Source organism: Leuresthes tenuis, unplaced genomic scaffold (assembly GCF_036924035.1).
Source record: "Leuresthes tenuis unplaced genomic scaffold, fLeuTen1.0.hap1 SCAF_7, whole genome shotgun sequence".
Classification (NCBI taxonomy): domain Eukaryota; kingdom Metazoa; phylum Chordata; class Actinopteri; order Atheriniformes; family Atherinopsidae; genus Leuresthes; species Leuresthes tenuis.
The window spans coordinates 23137522-23155337 of NW_027325361.1; positions in this window are offsets into that span (position 1 = coordinate 23137522).

Sequence of the window (17816 nt, forward strand, 5' to 3'; positions counted from 1 at the left end):
GTGTAAAGTGATCAGTTTTAAAGTGTAAAGTCAAAAGAATCTTCATTTTTTCCACTCCATGTTTGGTATTTTTGGCCCTTGTCACCTTCTATCACAGCTAACAGCCAATGAGTCTTGTGTTATCTCTGGCTCCGATTTTGCAGAGCATTTTAAAACAGGCTCACGGGTGGGTTTTTGTTCCAATTTGCGCCCAGCATGGCTTCCAGGACGGAGGGGTCTTTGTTGCAGTAAACTGTCCCTTTGTTGTGTCTCTCTGGGCACTGAATGGCTCATTGTGTTTGCTGACTGATAAAGCCTTTGCAAACAGTCATCTCGGTCACACCACAGATGTGCGCACACACAAACACAGATACACTGTCAGAGGTGTCGATAACGATGTTACAGCCACGTCAGATCGCAAACTTGCAACCGCTCTGACAGCGCATGCCCAGATAAGATTATCTAATGTTCAATCAGGGGCTCATTCTCAGAGGTCACACCCACATTAAGGTTATGCTTCCTCTAAGTCCACCAGGCCTCTCTGAGAGTATCAAGAATGGTTCATATTTGCATTTTATGGCTGATTAAGTGGTTGGCTTCTGCATGACGGGAGGGCTTACTGTGCAGGCACATCTGTCATGTTTTACATGTTTTAACAGTGGTGTGATCCTGTTTCATTACGTTGGGCTGTATGAGACCATACAACACTGTAGTGAAGTCAAAAGATCAGTCATGCTTAAATTATTCAAGCTTTCATCATCTTTGATCAACCTCATCCTGTCCTCGTTGCAATAGTGCTCTCTTGACTCGTGTCTCTAGTCTCTAATCCTATCCCCAATATTCCCATGAGTGCTCTCCAGAGATTGTGTCAGCGTCACATCTGCCTGCTGTCTTGGCTTTAGCTTACGTGAGAGCGGAAGAGATGGTGTTATCTTATTGTCGGAGAAAATTTCCTTGAGTTGTCGCACGGAAGCCAGACCACTGTTGCAACAGCAAACAATCACACGAGCAGATAACAGCCTCAAGCCTTCTGTTTTTCACATGCAGTTTATTTGCACACAAATACACGAAGGGCACACCCACAGACACTAATGTCAGGCTTTAACAGGGGGCCTAAAACATACGAGGATGCCTACGATACTGTATGAAGGGGAAACAAAGAGGACACAGTTCTAACCACTCATGCACACACAGGCTGTGTCTTTTGTGATTAAATCTGCGGAAGCACCTGTTTGTCAATGCATTATTGCAGGTAATGCAATTAGATGTGTGCCTCTCTCCCTGTATATGTATGCATATGGGGTTGTTTGTGTGTGCTTCTGCATTGTTAAAGGGCATCTCATTTTCTTCAGAGCAGAGCTGCAGCTGGAGGTCAGGGATCATCACTGACAGGTGTTTTTTGGCCTCCAGATGCCGTGTTGAAAGAAGGCAGGTGTAGCGGATACTGCTGAAAACAACAGGATGATTTCTATTTAGGGATATATCAACTGAAAGATATAATGAGATAATCATGTTCATGTTTTGTGTAATGTTCTTGTAGTATGTAAGATTAAGATGAAAATTGGCTTAGTTAAAGAATTCGTTCTTACATCCTAGTTAGATTAGTGGGATCATTTATTACACAAATCAAAGAAGTTCAGGACAATAATCTTAGATTAAAAAAATGAAAATGTGCAATTTAAACTTTCATACTATATGAAATCAAGCAGTGTTTTGAGCAAACTGACTCAGGAGTAGGTGCTGCTTCTGTCAGACCGTGTGTGTGTGTTTGGGTGTACTGACCTTTGAAATAGAAGTATCCATATTGTACATGTCAAATAAAATAATAGTCTTCACTGAAAGTCAGAATGGTTTCTAATTAGGATATTAGGATGAAAATTTAGGATGTTTTCAGGAGTATGTTCCTTTGCACAAGCGTTTTTGTCTGAATGTGTCTTTTTCGTATTTTTGTCTGATGTGTTTCTTTTTTCCCCTCATCTTAAATACAACCATGGCTGCACTGCCAACCTTTGAAAGCAGCCAAAGGTCTACGTTACGAGACTGTAGATTCATCATAGATCTGCTTGACTGAACGCCTTCTGCATTTTGTTTCAGTCTTGTAAGGTAATGCTGATTTAAAATCCAGGTCTTGTAATGTGTTTTTAATAGTTTGTTGTAAAGTGTGTACAATTAGATCAGTTAATTTATTAATGAGCAGACAGATAACCCCAGGCAAGGTTGTATTATTCCATCTAAGAGGAATAGTAAGGCCGCAAACAGGCTGATTGCCTTAGTTTAAAGTCCCCCTCCACTTACAGTTAAGTTTTTAACCTTATTAATGTGTCAATGAAAGGCGTTTTATGTGTTGCAAGACATATGAGGAAGAATCCGTCATTAACTCTGTGGTCGGGCATTTCTGCTTTGAATCTATGGAGCACCACCTGCAGTCTTTGAGAGGGGAGGTCAGACAAAGGTTGTGTTCGAATTGCCCGTTCATCCACACACTATATAGTATTCACCATATAGACAATTCGCTAGCTGATAGGGGCAGACAGCTGCTGATGAATTTCGGACACTAATTGCATGCAGTGATGCTTCATAATTATGTGCTATATCTGAACCAATGGACAGCACAAGGTTGCTGTTTTTGGTTGAGAACATGTTGTAATTAACACCTTTCCACAACTCTAACATGAAACTTTATGACACAAATATATGTGCACTTGTAATTACTTTAATTGCATTGTATCCATCTGCACAATCACCATCTGCAGCTGTAATAATAGGATATTCCTTCATCTTATCTGGAGCCTATGCCAGATACAATCCGGCAGGGTACGCCCTAGACAGGTTGCCAGTCCATCACAGGGCCAAACGAGCCACACAAGCATGCACGGTCCTTCCTACAGTCAATTTAAAATCACTAATGAACTAAACGAGCAGGTTTATGGAATGTGGGAGGACATATAAGAGAGGATATATAAACTCCAAACAGAGAGGCCCCAGCTGAAGATCTGAATTGGAAACCTTGATGTGAGGCAAAAGCACATACCGCTTTACCACTGTGCAGCCCCATATACTAATAATAAATCAATAGCACCCACAAACAGCAATTAAAAATGTCAAAACATAATAACTGGTAACAACTGTTTTTAGAGCCATGGTTGAACCATCACTATAGCTTTCATGCAAGTGATTAAAAAATGAGCTCATCCTCACATGTTTACAGTTTAGATTGAGCAACCTAGGTGTCAAATGTGACACTTTGGTGTCAAACCTAGGTGTCAAATGTGGTGTGTGTGTGTATTCATATATGTTTTTATATGTATACACACACAAACACACACTCAAACGCACACACATAATATCTGAAGGTTTTTTTTGCTCACCAGGCATTCTCAGTGGCTAAGAAAACCACATAAATGAGCTGAGAACATTAGTGCCAGCTAGCATTAGCATCCACCGCTAGCTGCTGGCTCCAGGCTGCAATGCTTGAAAGTCTGTTGTTGCTAATATACTGTACAGCATTTGTGCACATATTTTCGTGTGATAAGTTTATAGTTGACTGCATAGTTAATGGCAAGCTCACTACTTCACACAGTGAATTGGCAGGCAATTCAAACACAGGCTAACTGTATCTTCCAAGTAGAGGACAGGAGGAATGACAGTTTGTGGGGTGGGGCTGTACATCTAACAACTGCATGCGCTGAGGGAAACTGATGACGTGAGAAGTTAACAAGCCGCTACAAGAAGTAAGCTTAAGTTGGGTGGGGAAGACAATGAAAGCAAGGCAGGAAAGCTACTTGATGTGTTTTTTTCTTGTTGTGAAGATGACAGATGTGACATGTTCTCTTCATGGCTTTTGTAGCATTCAAACCCAAAACAACTTTACACCTAACTAATTACATTGCCTGGCCCAGTAAAGTCACAATTTCTGACATTTTGATTTTCCACTTTTGGCTTTGATCATAGCTTGGTTTTGACAAGCTACTGCAATGCCCCAATGTTCATTTGCATCCAGAGCTGCTTTGGATTTTTGCTAAGATCTTGCAATGATGATGGGAGAGCTGGACTGCTGTGTAAAGTCTTGCACATTACAAAGATTCTTAATGGAGTTATGGCATGTGCAGCGTGGAAGGTTCATGTGTGAAAATGAGACTTGAACATCCCAGAACCACCCTTTCACAAAAGGACTCTAATGAATCCTGTCATTGTCAGTTTGGAACAGGTCTCTGTGCCATCGCTGGTCAACCTAAACCAGACCAATGGCAGCAATTACAGACCACTTGCTTAGCTTGATCCGGATGGAAGCTCTTTTTTTTCGGCCAGGGCGTGTAAAGTGTAGAGTGTGTCACTGTTCCAACCACCTATCTTGGCGACACTGTGATTATGAGCAGTCGCGTCTGGCAACCTGTAGGCTATTTTTAAAATGTATTTTCTCTCTTTGTCCTACTCTTGTTCATAATTCCTGCACTCAAGCAATGCGTCTCAGTAAACCTGGCTGCAGGTGTGTACTGAGGGACACAGCTGCAGCGCTGCTTGCCCCTCTAATGTTGCTACATTATTCTAACGTTGTTACATTGTTACATTCCTGATATTTTATATAAGTCAATACAAAGAGAATATATTAGCATTCAGATGCTTCCACTTGCATTTAACCTTGTATATTTTACTTTTTTCTTTCTCTTCTCAAGAATCCTTTGTGGTTCAAACAGGTACGCCTGAACTCCCCCAATAATAGAACTGGTCATTGTATAGCAGAGCAGAACAGAGAAGATCAATGGCATCTGCTGGCGAGTGGAGATGTAGGCTTTTAGTATATTCTTTGATCCACTTTTACTGAATGAGGAAAGAGCTGTAGAATGACACCCAAGCCGTTTCATGGTCATGAAACAGATGAGTTTTTAAGGGATTAATAACTACTGGAGTGACGCAAAAACAAAAAGACAAACAGCTGCAAACATTTTATTATTATTTGATTCTATATGGATTATAAGATGTGCTGCACAGTGTTGTGGTGATTAGCACCGCCACCTCATAGCAAGAAGGTTCCCAGTTTGTATCTCAGCCTTTCTGTGTGGAGTTTGCATGTTCTTCCTGTGCATGCATGGGTTCTAAGGGGACTCCCGCTTCCTCCCAACATCCAAAAACATGTGTCTTAGGTTGACTGGTGGTTCTAGATTTACCTTTGGGGTTAGTCTGAGCATGCCTGGTTGTTTGGCAACCATCTCTCTTCCAGTGGCAGCTGGGATAGCCTCCAGCAGCTACTATGGATGGATGAGTTAGAAGAAATTCAATCATAGTGTGATTTTAATTTTGTATTTCAGCATTACATTAACATGAACAAGTCAAAACATCCAATGGTAGAGTTTGAACGTTTGCTCACAACAGTTGTATATATTTGTACATGCAATTAATATACTCATAATTCAAGTGACTTTAGTAAAAAGTACCAACACCATACTGTAAAATGTTCCTTGAACTTTTTTTTATTATTATAATTTACTGGACATTTTTAGATCAATATAACTTTTGAATTAATGTGTATATTGCATTTTGCTACACTAAAACATACAACATTTGCCTCTGAGAAACAGTAGAGATTGAATAAAGTTGCATACAATTTGTTTTGGCTGGCTGCTCCAACGAATTAATGCTAAAACCAGAGATATTTCTCAATTCTCAAGCATAATGGTGGAAATGTTTTGGTTTGGACTGTCTTTACTGTATTGAGCAGCTTACAGTCAACAGTTAACCTTTAACAAGGAGTGAGCATTTCAAATTATATCGATCTTCGGCAAATTAACAAATCCACCAAAGAATTGCTCCCAAAAAGTAAATAGATTTGGATGCTAGTAAAAAATGCTGCTGAAATAGGAAGTGCATGGAAGAAAAAACCTTGCTGCAGAGAGAATTTTTCTCAGAGGGGTGGAAAAAAAAAGCAGAAATCTGAGATGGATGAGCAGTTATGCACAATGACTACCAGAATTCTTTTTTCTACAGAAGGGTGCAATAATATTGTCAGAATATAAACAGAATCAGTTTATATCCATAGATATTTTTGTTGAATAAATGATTGAGGAAGCCATCGACCCCTCTTTATTACCAAAACCCACCTCTTTTCCAATCAGAGGATGACACTGTGTGAGCTGCCTAGTGGTTAGAGCAGTAAGATTTGGACATTACTGCTACCCAGTGGTAAGAGTGCCATCTGCACTGATTATTGAGTGTATTTAATCTGTAACTACAGTGAATCTTCAGCCAACAGTTTGAGCTTTTACTGAATATTTTTGGCCTAAGTTTATATAACTTAGTTGACTTTACATGGTTATTAGAATATCTACTACTGACTAGCTTTTACTAAGTTATAGTAAATTGTGTTTGTTAGTGCAATGTACAATTTCTATTCCCATAGTATTTCTTAAAGGTAATTTATTTTCTGAGTAAGATGTTTTGGGAGGCAGGAGAAATCTCTTGCAAAAGCAAGCTTTTCTTAAACAGGGAAAAAAAGAAAACACCTTGAATTTGGGATTTTTAAAATGTCTTAAAGAGACCTGCGCAACCTTAACCATCATCAGTCCAGGTGACAGTCACAACAATCCCTTTCCGTTATGAAAAGATCAACATGTGTGGAAAAGAGGAGAAATAGCTGCTAGCATGTTCAACATATGACCCACTTTCCAAAAATGTTGGGTAATTCCTGTATTAAATTTGAAATAATTTCCCCACAACCCCAGGCTGAGAATTTCCCTACAACGGTTGAAGGAAAGGAAAAGGAACACAAACACATTAAGGAAACACTTTGAACATGTGGATATAAAGAACAACACAGCATCAAACAGACTTAAGAATATTGTCTTTGCATATGTAACAGGAGCGTCTGAGAAACTACGAAGAATTTTCTCGAAGCACAACATTCAAAACGGGGGCTCGTCAAACCCAGCAAAACCCTCAGACAGATACTGAGGGTGTTGTTGGGTTTTAAGTGCAGTTTTAATTCCCCAGAAACTGTTAAGACAGATGGTGTGAGAGAGGAGTTAAAGAAGCCATTTATGTTTAACATGAAAAGCCAATTTTGTTTCTTTGATAAACAAAAAGATGTCCAGACAGCCTTACTGAAGCTCTTAGGATTACCATGACCTGAATGACTGAGAATCTACCCCAACAATTTTTTGTTGTGTACTGCGGTGACACAACAGAATGTAAAAAGGATGGGTTCTCAGACAGATTTGTTTGGAAGTGGGTAACTTGCATTAGGTCAGTAGATTTGATTATTAGTTAGTGTTATACGTTGTGTGTAGAAATGTGTCTGATTGACTCAGGGGGGAAGCCATCTATTACCACTGACGATTCTTTAAGATCATCGTGCAGAACCAGCAGCAATATGTATCTCAGGCCAGGAGGGCGCAGCGTTTCCCTTCATAGTGCTTCAGTTTTCCCAGAACCCTTCCCTCATATTGACCTAACAGACACGATACTTGGGAATTGAGGACTAAATTGTTCAAGCCACTCTAATCCCATTTCAACTCTCAATGTGCCTGTAATAAAGTCAATGTGACCCCTTTTTTTATTAATGCATTTAAATAATACATTTTTCATGCCTATTATTTTTTCTCCAAGGCTATAAGAAACTGTATGTGCTTGTGGTAAGTAAATTAATTCCTTTCTAGAAATTAATATCTGAGCTAAAAACTTATTTTTTGCTCCGGTAGACTGTGACATTTTTGCTGGAATATTCTTTGACATGATTTTTATGATTTTTTTTCTTCGGTAAAGTCTCCTCTGGCACTGAAAGTCCTTGTCAGAATTTTCTTTATGTTTGTAGAAAATGCCCCCTGACAACCCCAGAACAAATCTAATAAAGTCTAAGGACTTAGCTGGGCTTTCTCACGATGAGTGAAACATTCTTTTCCTACATGATAGAAACACTGTGAGCCACTGTATAGACTGTTATGCATTACGCCCATCATCATTATCAGCTCAGCATTATGTGTTGAAATGTGCAAGTGGATGTTTCAGCACAAATGTATCTGCATGAGTTAGATGTAATGCAGGTTTTTAGCCTCTCTTTTGTGGAGGCAACAAAAAATCTGAAATAAGAAATACAGAATTTACACAGCAGTTCCATAAAAGGATGATAATTGGCTGACCAGACTGTCTGAGAAAATTTGTAATGAAATACAGAAATTGCAAGAAATGTACGAACTCCTAGTTTTAGTGCATACATGTGCATATAAATTTAATGCAAAAACTGACTTCATAGGAAACACAGAGTTGGCTACATAGAAGCCAAACATAGAAGTAAATGATTTAGATTTTTTTTATCATGTAACTTCTATAGTTTGTCTGAGTTGATGCAAATACAAGGTGAATATACTATGCACCGTATCAGTCTTGAGGGAAAGAATTAGCCTGAAGCCTGAATGTACCATAATGTACAGTTTCAGATTGATATGCTACTGCAGTAACACTGAGCCGAGAAAAATAATACCAAACAGTTGAGGCAGATGGCTGCTGTCCCTAAGCCTTGATCAGAAGGTTTTTACCAGAAAATGATTATTCAGAGCTATTCTGGGTTGTAGTTCTTTTAACACAAACCCAGTTCCGAAAGGGTTGGGAAGCTGTGTGAAATGTAAATGAACACTGAATGCAGTCATTAGCAAATCTCATGAACCAATTGTTTATTCACAAAAGAACAACAACAAAAAAACAACAAATGTTAAATATCGAAAGTGAGATATTGTATTATTTCATAAAAAATATAAACTCATCTTGAATTTGATGGCAAAAATTGAGATAGTATAAAAATGGGCTGTCAAAGAAAGTGGTACTTGAAAGAAAAAGCTTGAGGAACGTGTTGCAATGAGTTGGGCTGATGGCCAACAGGTCAGTAACATGATTTGGGATTTGAAAAAGCACCTCGGAGAGGCAGAATCTCTCAGAAGTAAAGATGTGCAGTGCTTTGGCAATCTGTGAAAACACAGCGCCTCCTAAACGTGGAGTAATTTCAAAATGTTTCTCAATAAGAAATTGCAAAGACTTGATATTCCATGATCTACAATACTTGATATCATTAAACGATTCAGAGAAGCTGGAGGCATGCCTGTGTGCAGGTCACACTAAGGAAAATCAATATAGGATGCCTGTGTACTTTGGGCCTTCAGGCAACACTGCATTAAAAACAGGCATGATTCTGTCATGGAAATCACCGTATGGGCTCAGGAACACTTCCAGAAATCATTATCTTTGTACACAGTTCTCTGTGCCATCCGCAAATGCAGGTCAGAGCTCTATCATGCAAAGATGAAGACATATGAAAACATGATTCAGAAAATCTGAAAATGATTCAAAAATCTCCCCGAGGCGAAAGCCCATTTTAAATGGACTGAGGCAAAATGGAAAATGTTGGTCAGATTAATCAAAACTTGAAATAATGTTCTGTAAATCATAGACGCTGCATCCTCCAGACTAAAGAGAGCTAGTAACCACCCTGACTGTTTTCAGCACTCAGCTCAAAAGCCTGCATCTTTGATGGTATGGTTCTACATTAGTGCCGATGGAACTGGAAACTTTCACATCTGGAAAGGCACCATCAATGGTTTATACAGGAATGGTAATGTAATATGTGGTCTTGATTTAAAATCACACAAAAGCTAAAACGCTAATCATCACTATAATCACAATCTCAGTGTGTTAGTGTTAGATGGCCTTACAACCATATTTAGGGGAAGACTTGCAGAGATCCATGATCACAAACATTTATAATGTGGCTCAAATATTCACATGACATGACCAGCTTTGCCTCTGCTACTGAGGGAGCTGAGGGAAGCTTTAACTCCTTTTACATTAGAGTCTGTTTTGATAACCACTGTACTCCGAAAAGTGCTGTTCAGTAATCATGAAGATAATAGATTAAATATAAACTGTGACAGATTATACACTGAGACTTGCTTGTGATTTCAATCATTATAATATAGAGGAACATGATCCAATAAATATATTTGAGGATCTGCGTATGTGAAACTCTCGGGACAAGCAGTTCATTTAGATGTTGAATTAGAATCAGGTGTTTTTAATCAGTGGGATGAAAATCAGGCTTGGGTGGCTGCCCTGTTTTACAGGATTTTCTTAACACATTTGTGAAAACATATCACAGCATGAGCACAGTCTATCAGTACTGAGCAAGATATCTAACATAAGTCTGTATTGAATGTTGCAGCAGATCCCTTTAAATTCCCAAAAAAATGATGTCCTCAAAGGTTCCTGTGCAGAAAACCACATCAACTTCATCCTGTCATGTGAAAAAAAAGTTCCTTCTCTTTTAAGTCTAAGGTTTTTCACTATCAGAGCATATAAAAAAAATCAACAGTTACAAATATACAACCTCAGATGAACAACAAAACATATTACACTATGTCATTATTTAACATCTCCCTGTGTATGCATGGGTTCTCTCCAGGTGCTCCGGCTTCCTCCATCCATCCAAAAACATGCATGTTAGGTTAATTGGTGTCTCTATAATTGTCCTTAGGAGTGAGTGTGAGCGTGTGTGTGGTTGTTTGTCTCGTTTGTCTCTGTGTGGCCCTGTGATGGTCCAGGGTGGACCACACATCTCGCCCGATGACCGCTGGCATATCCTCCAGCCCCCCCGCGGCCCGACCGATAGATTAAGCGGGTATAAAAAAAATAGATGGATAGATGGATTATTAAAACAAAACGCAGAATCAATAAGTGAAAAACCAAAAACTGCCCATGATTCGACATCTTGGGCAGTCACCGGCAGCAGCCATAACTTGAAATGATTGTTAATCTGTACTACCACTCTGTTACATAATTATGAGCAGTTTTGGCTCATTGAGGTTTGTGGCTATTCTTTGCACCACTCTTTTATGACCCCGCTATGGCATTTCAGTCAGGTTAAGTGATATAACCATCACAACACCTTGATTCTTTTCTCTATCAGTCATTCTGTAGGAGATTTGCTGCTGTGTTTGGGATCATTGTCCTGTTGATGACCCAGTTTCAGCCAAGCTTTAGCCGTCAGACAGATGGCCTCACATTTGACTCTAGAATACTTTCGTATACAGAGGAGTTCACGGTGGACTCAATGACAAGAAAGTGTCCAGATCCTGTGGGTACAAAACTGTCAGGGCGTGGTGTGGAAGGGGGGACCCAGATGCAGAACTTCAAACAAACTAGATTTATTTTCAAAATGAGAACAAAAGGCACGGCTGAGGTGGATATCAAAAATCTTAAACTGTGAAGTAAAACTATGACTGTGGTAACAAAAGGCAAAAACCTGACAAAACCTGGGAACCGTTAACATGAATCATGAGAAAGGTGGCGAGGATTCTGCCATGAGCTGAGGGAAACCTGGAAACTAAATACTGGGGAGGTGATTGGTGATGGGGTGCAGCTGTGAAACAAAAACAGGTGACTTGAGTGAACCTAACGTGACAAAAACATGACAAAAAATAAACCTGAAACCTGAAAACAAGACAAGACAGAAACAAAACTCAAAATGTGACATGACAAAAACAAGCCCAAATCATCAGCATATCACGGAAGGTGTCTGTGCTGATATGCTGTTTGTTTTTTCTCCAAATGTGCTGCTGTGCATTATGACCAAACATCTCCACGTTGGTCTCGTCTGTCCAAAGGACATGTTCCAGAAGTGTTGTGGTTTGTTCAGATGCAGCTTTACAGACCTAAGCTGTAAAGCCGTGTTATTTTTAGAGAGAGGATGCTTTCCTGTGCAAGCCTTCCAAATTAACCATACTTGTTCAGTATTTTCCTGACTATACTGAGATGAACTTAAACATTTAACATGCTAACTTAGGCTGGTAGAATCTGTGGTACTTCTTGGGTTTTTTGCAGTTCTCTGAGCACTGCTTTGTAAGATCTTTGGGTGACCTTGCTGGGGCGTCCATTGCTAGGAAGATTGACAACTGCCTTGTGAATAATCTTACTCACTGTAGAAACTTTCAATAGTTTGGAAATGACCTTCCCAGATTAATGATCAGCAGCAATTGCTTGTCTAAGGATCATTGCTAATGTCTTTCCTCCTCAGCATTGTTTTAACACACACCTGAACACCATGTGTTGTTGTCCATCTGGGTTTGTATCTACCTGGTATAGACCTGGTGAGGACCAGCTTATCTTTTAAATGATGTGTTTAACATGTAGGACCAGAACTACAGGTGAGTGTACATTCCTTTTCACTTGACAGTTCCATAATCATACAAACTATGCCTGCTTGCAGTAAAACATAACCCGATGTGACACAGCTGCCATAAAAATCCCCTGAGCTTCTTTAATATTTGATTCTTCCTTGCCAGCATCGGATATTGTGATCATGTATGCGCGGCAAACTGTCTTGATTAATTTATAACAAATACAGTTATAGTGGTAAAAGTGCAGCTCAATACTTGCTTTAGTAGCTACTTTTTCAAAAACACAACCACCAGCTGATAATAATTAAATCTGGTTACTTTAAATACTTGAAACATCACTTTAAGTTTCTTTTTGGATCATTTACATGCGAAACTCGGTTGTGTAATATGTTACACATGATGTAATGCTCCTCCTGGTTTGTCCTCCTTTCGCTTGCAGATGGAAAGCAGAGAAGGGAGCGCAGAGCCTCCTCCACTTGTTTCTGCCTCCTCATGGCTGTGTTTACAGTGGACATACCGCGCCTGGAGCTGCTACACTCTAGAGTTTCACTAAAAAGGCCCAGGACAGACTCCTGTCTGAATTTGCCCGTGTTTGAGTGATTGTGGGTCTCAAACTTTGCTCTTTGTTTATTTCTCCCCAATCCCCTGAGTATTTTGGGCACCACTGACATGCTGCTCCCTCACTGGATAATAGGATGAAGCTGAATGCTGACAACAACTGCTCCCTTATTGGATAATGAGAGGAAGTTAGATGCTGACACGACATGCGCTCTTCACTAGAGTCCTCTTTCATCTGGTTTCAATTGTGGCTTTTAGTCTTCTTAAACATCTTTTGAAGAAGAGGAGAGGATGAGTGAATGAATGACTTGGAGGATGGCCTGTGGACTAATTTCAGAAATACTGAAGCCCCCATAAAACCTGAATTCCCTGTGTGTTTATGCTTTTTCTTTTTCTTTTTTCTTTTTATCTCTGCAACATCATGGGTATCCCTCTGCCACACAGACTCTATAAAACAACACAAACCTTTCAATCCTCCAGGCCTGCCTTATCTCCACTCACAGGCTCCTTTTGTATGAGCTGACAGAGGTATCTGTTGAAGGCCAAGTGGGTACATGATGGGGTAAAGCTACCACAGCCCAGTTTCCCATCACTGTCCTTCCCTCCCTCATTCTTTTCCTTGAACTGTAACCTTTTGTCTATCCTCCTACTCTGTCTCTACCATTTTCATCAGGGTTGATGCCTTCAGTTTCAGACAGTGTGCAAAAACTGCTTACGCTGACCAGTGTATCCATTAGAGAAAATGGCAAGATGTGTTCTGGCTTTAGTTAGGCCAGAGTTCACACATTGTTTGTCCTCCCAACACCACTTAAGAAGAGACAAAAGGGGAAAAATGATGGGGAGAGTTGTTTACAGAGAGGGTGTTTGCCTGAAAAGGGCTCTCAGCTCTGGTGAGTTAATGATGAACTCAGTTTTAAGTAGGTAGACTGCTAAAAGGCAGATGTAGCTCTGCTGTTCTGCAGTGGTGACAAGAAGCCTCTCAGTAATGCATAAATGGATATGAGGTGTGTGATGCCTGTTAGCATTGTGTGAATGCATTTCAGACCAACCACATAGTACTTTCCATCCTACCCGCATTAATGGATTACCTGAGCAGTTGGGGAAGTGTAAGGAGATCGGTTGCGAGACAAGAGTCCGTGACAGACTTATCCCCCAGAGCAAACAGTCTGAGGTCGGATTACAATGACTCGCAGAAAGCATCTGCACTCCCACTTCTGTTTATTTTGAATTCACAAAGCATTTAGATTGACAACTTGGGAGACGTTCCAGAAATCTCATCTGAATAAACACTCGGTCCGACGTTCAGCTTCAGCAAACTCCAAAGATAATCAAATGTGGACTCTTAAATAGAAGGTCTTTCACCTCAAAGTCGTTATTGTTGAACAACTTAGCTAAAGGAAAAAAAAGACTTAGTTTAACAGAAACCTGGCTCAACCAAGACAAGTTTGTCACTTTGAATTCATCTATTTGGGGTAATCATATTAACTTAAAAGCACTCATAGCAGTGTCAGAGGAGTCGCAGTCATAGCAACCCCAACAATTCCACTAAATACAAACATATCCCACATTATGAAAGCAAAAAGCATTTATACGTATTTGGAGAGGCTCATTGTTAGCCCCTCTATACCATGTTAGAAGACACAAAAACCTCATCTCTTTGTTGCAGTCTCCACAGAATTTTTGTCTGAATTCTCTTGCTTTTGCACTGAATTGGTGTTGTATACTGTCAATGTCAGGGTCTGGGAATTTGTGTGTGTGTGTTTTGGTTTGCTTATGTCACTTCCTCCTCCTCCTCTACTCCTTGGGTCTGGTGGTTGCTGATTGCCTTGATACATTCCACCTGTGGCGATGGAGGCGGCTCTTCTTCTTAAGCTTCAGTCTCTCCAGACTTTGATGCCAGATCATCGTTCACTACCAGTAGGAACTTTACCAGCCAATTACGCGTGGTCACTCTAGTTTCAAGTCTTGAAATGTGGAAACACTTTGTAAAGTTGTTTACTGCTTCTTTTCCACCGTGTGTCATACTCACAGTCTCAAGGAGCCAAACTGTGCAGCCATGGTGTGCTTTCAAAGACTGCCACTCTGCACCGCCAACATTTCACCTTAAAGCAGCATCAGGAAAGTCAGTTCAAGTTTCCCTCCTTCCCAACCACTGGTCAGTACTCTGTTCTTCCAAGGTTCCAGTCTCCTACTTCCAAGTACTCTGTTAACCAGTCTATTCCCTCATGGACCAGAGAAGAACACTCCCTCCCTTCCATCATGGACCCTGCCTACCTGAACATCTTAAACAATGCCATTACAGGGGGAGTTTTCGACATTAATGTTGACATTATGAATGACATCCTTGCTATTGCATTCATTAAAATCAACAGGATTTTATCAGATGGTGACCAAACCTAGCCACTCCCATAACTGCAGCCGAGATCTTCTTTTGTCATGTGTCACAGAAATGGAACAAAGGTGGTATTCCCTCTGAATCTTTTCTTATCTTAGTGCTAAAATCAAGAGCTTCCTTTCCTTAAATTGATGCTGGAAAAACAAGTCCATGCATTAATCACATCCATTCCAGGCTACTGTAATGCCGTTTTGTGTCCGAGTGTCCAAATAATCCACAGAAAATCTTTCAGTTGATCTGAAAAGCTGTGGCTGGAATTCTGACTAGTATCATCATGAGAGAGTGTATTTTTCCAGTGTTGGCCTCAGTTCACGGTCTCCCTGTAAAAATTTGAACAGAAATCAAAATCCTTCTTATCACATACATACAGCCCTCAATGGCCATGCTCCATCCTGTCTGAAAAATGTCCTCATTCCATATCACCTCACAAGAACTCTTCATTCTCAGAATGCTAATCTCCTTGTAGGATCTAGATTTTCTAGGACTATAATGGGAGGCAGAGAGTTTAGTTTTCAGGCTTCTCTCCTTTGGAATCGGGTTCCCAGTTTGGAAATCGAATGTAGAAACAGTCTCTGCCTTAGGAATAAGCAAAAAAAAAAAAACTTTTTCCAAAGCTTTTACTTAATTCATGGATCCTCTGGTTTTTACTTGTTTCAACATGCTCATTTGTTTTTAGTATATTCAACCTTTTGGGTTTTGTTTTTATTGCTTAAAACATATGTTACTGCCTTTTGTGTATTGGCTCTATGCATGTTTTAAAGTCCTTTTTATTTACTGCTTTATTTCTCTTCTGCTTGTGTTTCCGTGTTTGTAAAACATTTGGGTCTTGCACTTATGCTTGAAATAAGTTATAACAAAGTTATGGTGAACATGGCAAACGGTCTAGACTCTTGGATATCAGTTTAATTTGAAACATCTGTAGATTAGATTTTTAACATGATGTAGAAACTTGTATGCAAGAAGATCTGTACCTGATGTTAAACATTAGTATTTGAAAATTAACCGGTCGTCAGAAGCAGATCTTTACATGTTGGTATCCCCCACTGATTATAAGAAGTATTCAGGTCATTGGTTATGCCTGTAGTTTATCTTCCAATAAGTGGGTGATGCACTGTGATGATCTATAAATTAATTAATATTAACGTTCATTATGATGATTTATTAAGTGTTCACTGTGATTTAATTGTTAGTTCATTGTGACAAACAGGACTTATTTATCCTGAATTATGGCATGCATTAAATCATCATGGGTGAAGCACTGACTAAAGATTTCCCAGGTACACAATTTATACCCTTATTATAAAGTTTTGCCACTTGTGCATACAGTGTGATTGTATAAGTGGAAGTATTAAACAGGACTGTGCTATAAAAGAGCATAAATGTTTCAGACTCTATAAAAGTAAAAAATGTGCGTGGTGCACTTTTTTCCCCTTGTAAGTCTGTTAGAACATGATTTTTCAGTCTCTGCTGCAGAAGAGCGCAGAGACCTCCCTCTTCCCGAGCTCCCTACGCCTGTACCAAACTGTTCTTGATGTAGATATCATTTCAACATTCTGGCATGGAGCTGGGTTAGTGCATGAGTGTGTGTATGCGTGTGTGTGCACTTAACTGGGTTATTGTGGAAATAACACATCCCCAGAGTGGATTCTTTTTCACGACTCGGTGGTGTTACTAATAGCACGTTTAATTTGGCATATTTTGCAAGTCGGCAGATTCTGAGGTCACAGCAGTACCAATCATCAATAACCCCACGACAAAACACAAGCACACACATACCTGCATGCAAGTCTCAAGCCCAAGAAGATCAAAAGCGTTTGTTTCTATTTTCCAGAAAGAAAAATAACATTAAATTTAATAAACCAAAGAGAAGTGATTTGGACCTTGGATGCTGCACTTTGTCAATAATCTTCGGTAAGCTTATCTGGATGGACCAAAGATGGTTTGGCACATCATAACTGTTTAACATTTTACAACCCATCACATTACCAGCAAGTTAAAATAGGTCACAGTTTCTAAAAAGGACTACACTTTTATCTGGAAGTTACATAGACATTTAGGTAGAAAAACTAAATCCAGTGGGCTAAAATAACTACGTGAAAGCTTAGTATTCTTTTCTTTCAACAATTATGAGTTGCAGATTATGTGGCAAACAGAAAGGACAGAGGGAAATCTCCAGATGTGCAAGTTATCAGTTCAATAGGCACTAATGCAGCCCCACACCATCAGAGATGCAGGCTTTTTAATTAAAAGATAATAACAAGCAAGTCTGGTGTCCTCTTTAGTCTGGAGTACACAGTGTGCATGTTTTTTGAAAAACAAAGAGACTTCCATGACATAATCATGCCTGTGTGGTGTACACAGTGTAATGAAGTGCCCCTGAGGGCCTGAAGATCATGGGCATCCAGTACTGATCACAGAGATGACTCCAGATTCAATTAATCTTTTGATTTTATGTACCACATATGATGGAATATTCAGAGGCTTTCCAGTTTCGGTTGAAAAAGCATTATTCTGAAATTGAGACACAATTTGTAGACAGTTTTTTTTTTTTTTTTTTTTTTTAGAGAATGCTGAACATCTGCCTATCCACTTCTGAGAGACTCTGCCTCTGTAAAGTGCTCTTATTGTACCAAATCATGTTACCAAGCTGTTGGCAATTAACTTCAGTTAGTTCAAAAATATTCCTTTTTTTGAGTACCGCTTACTTTTCCAGGTTTCTGTTGCCTCCATCC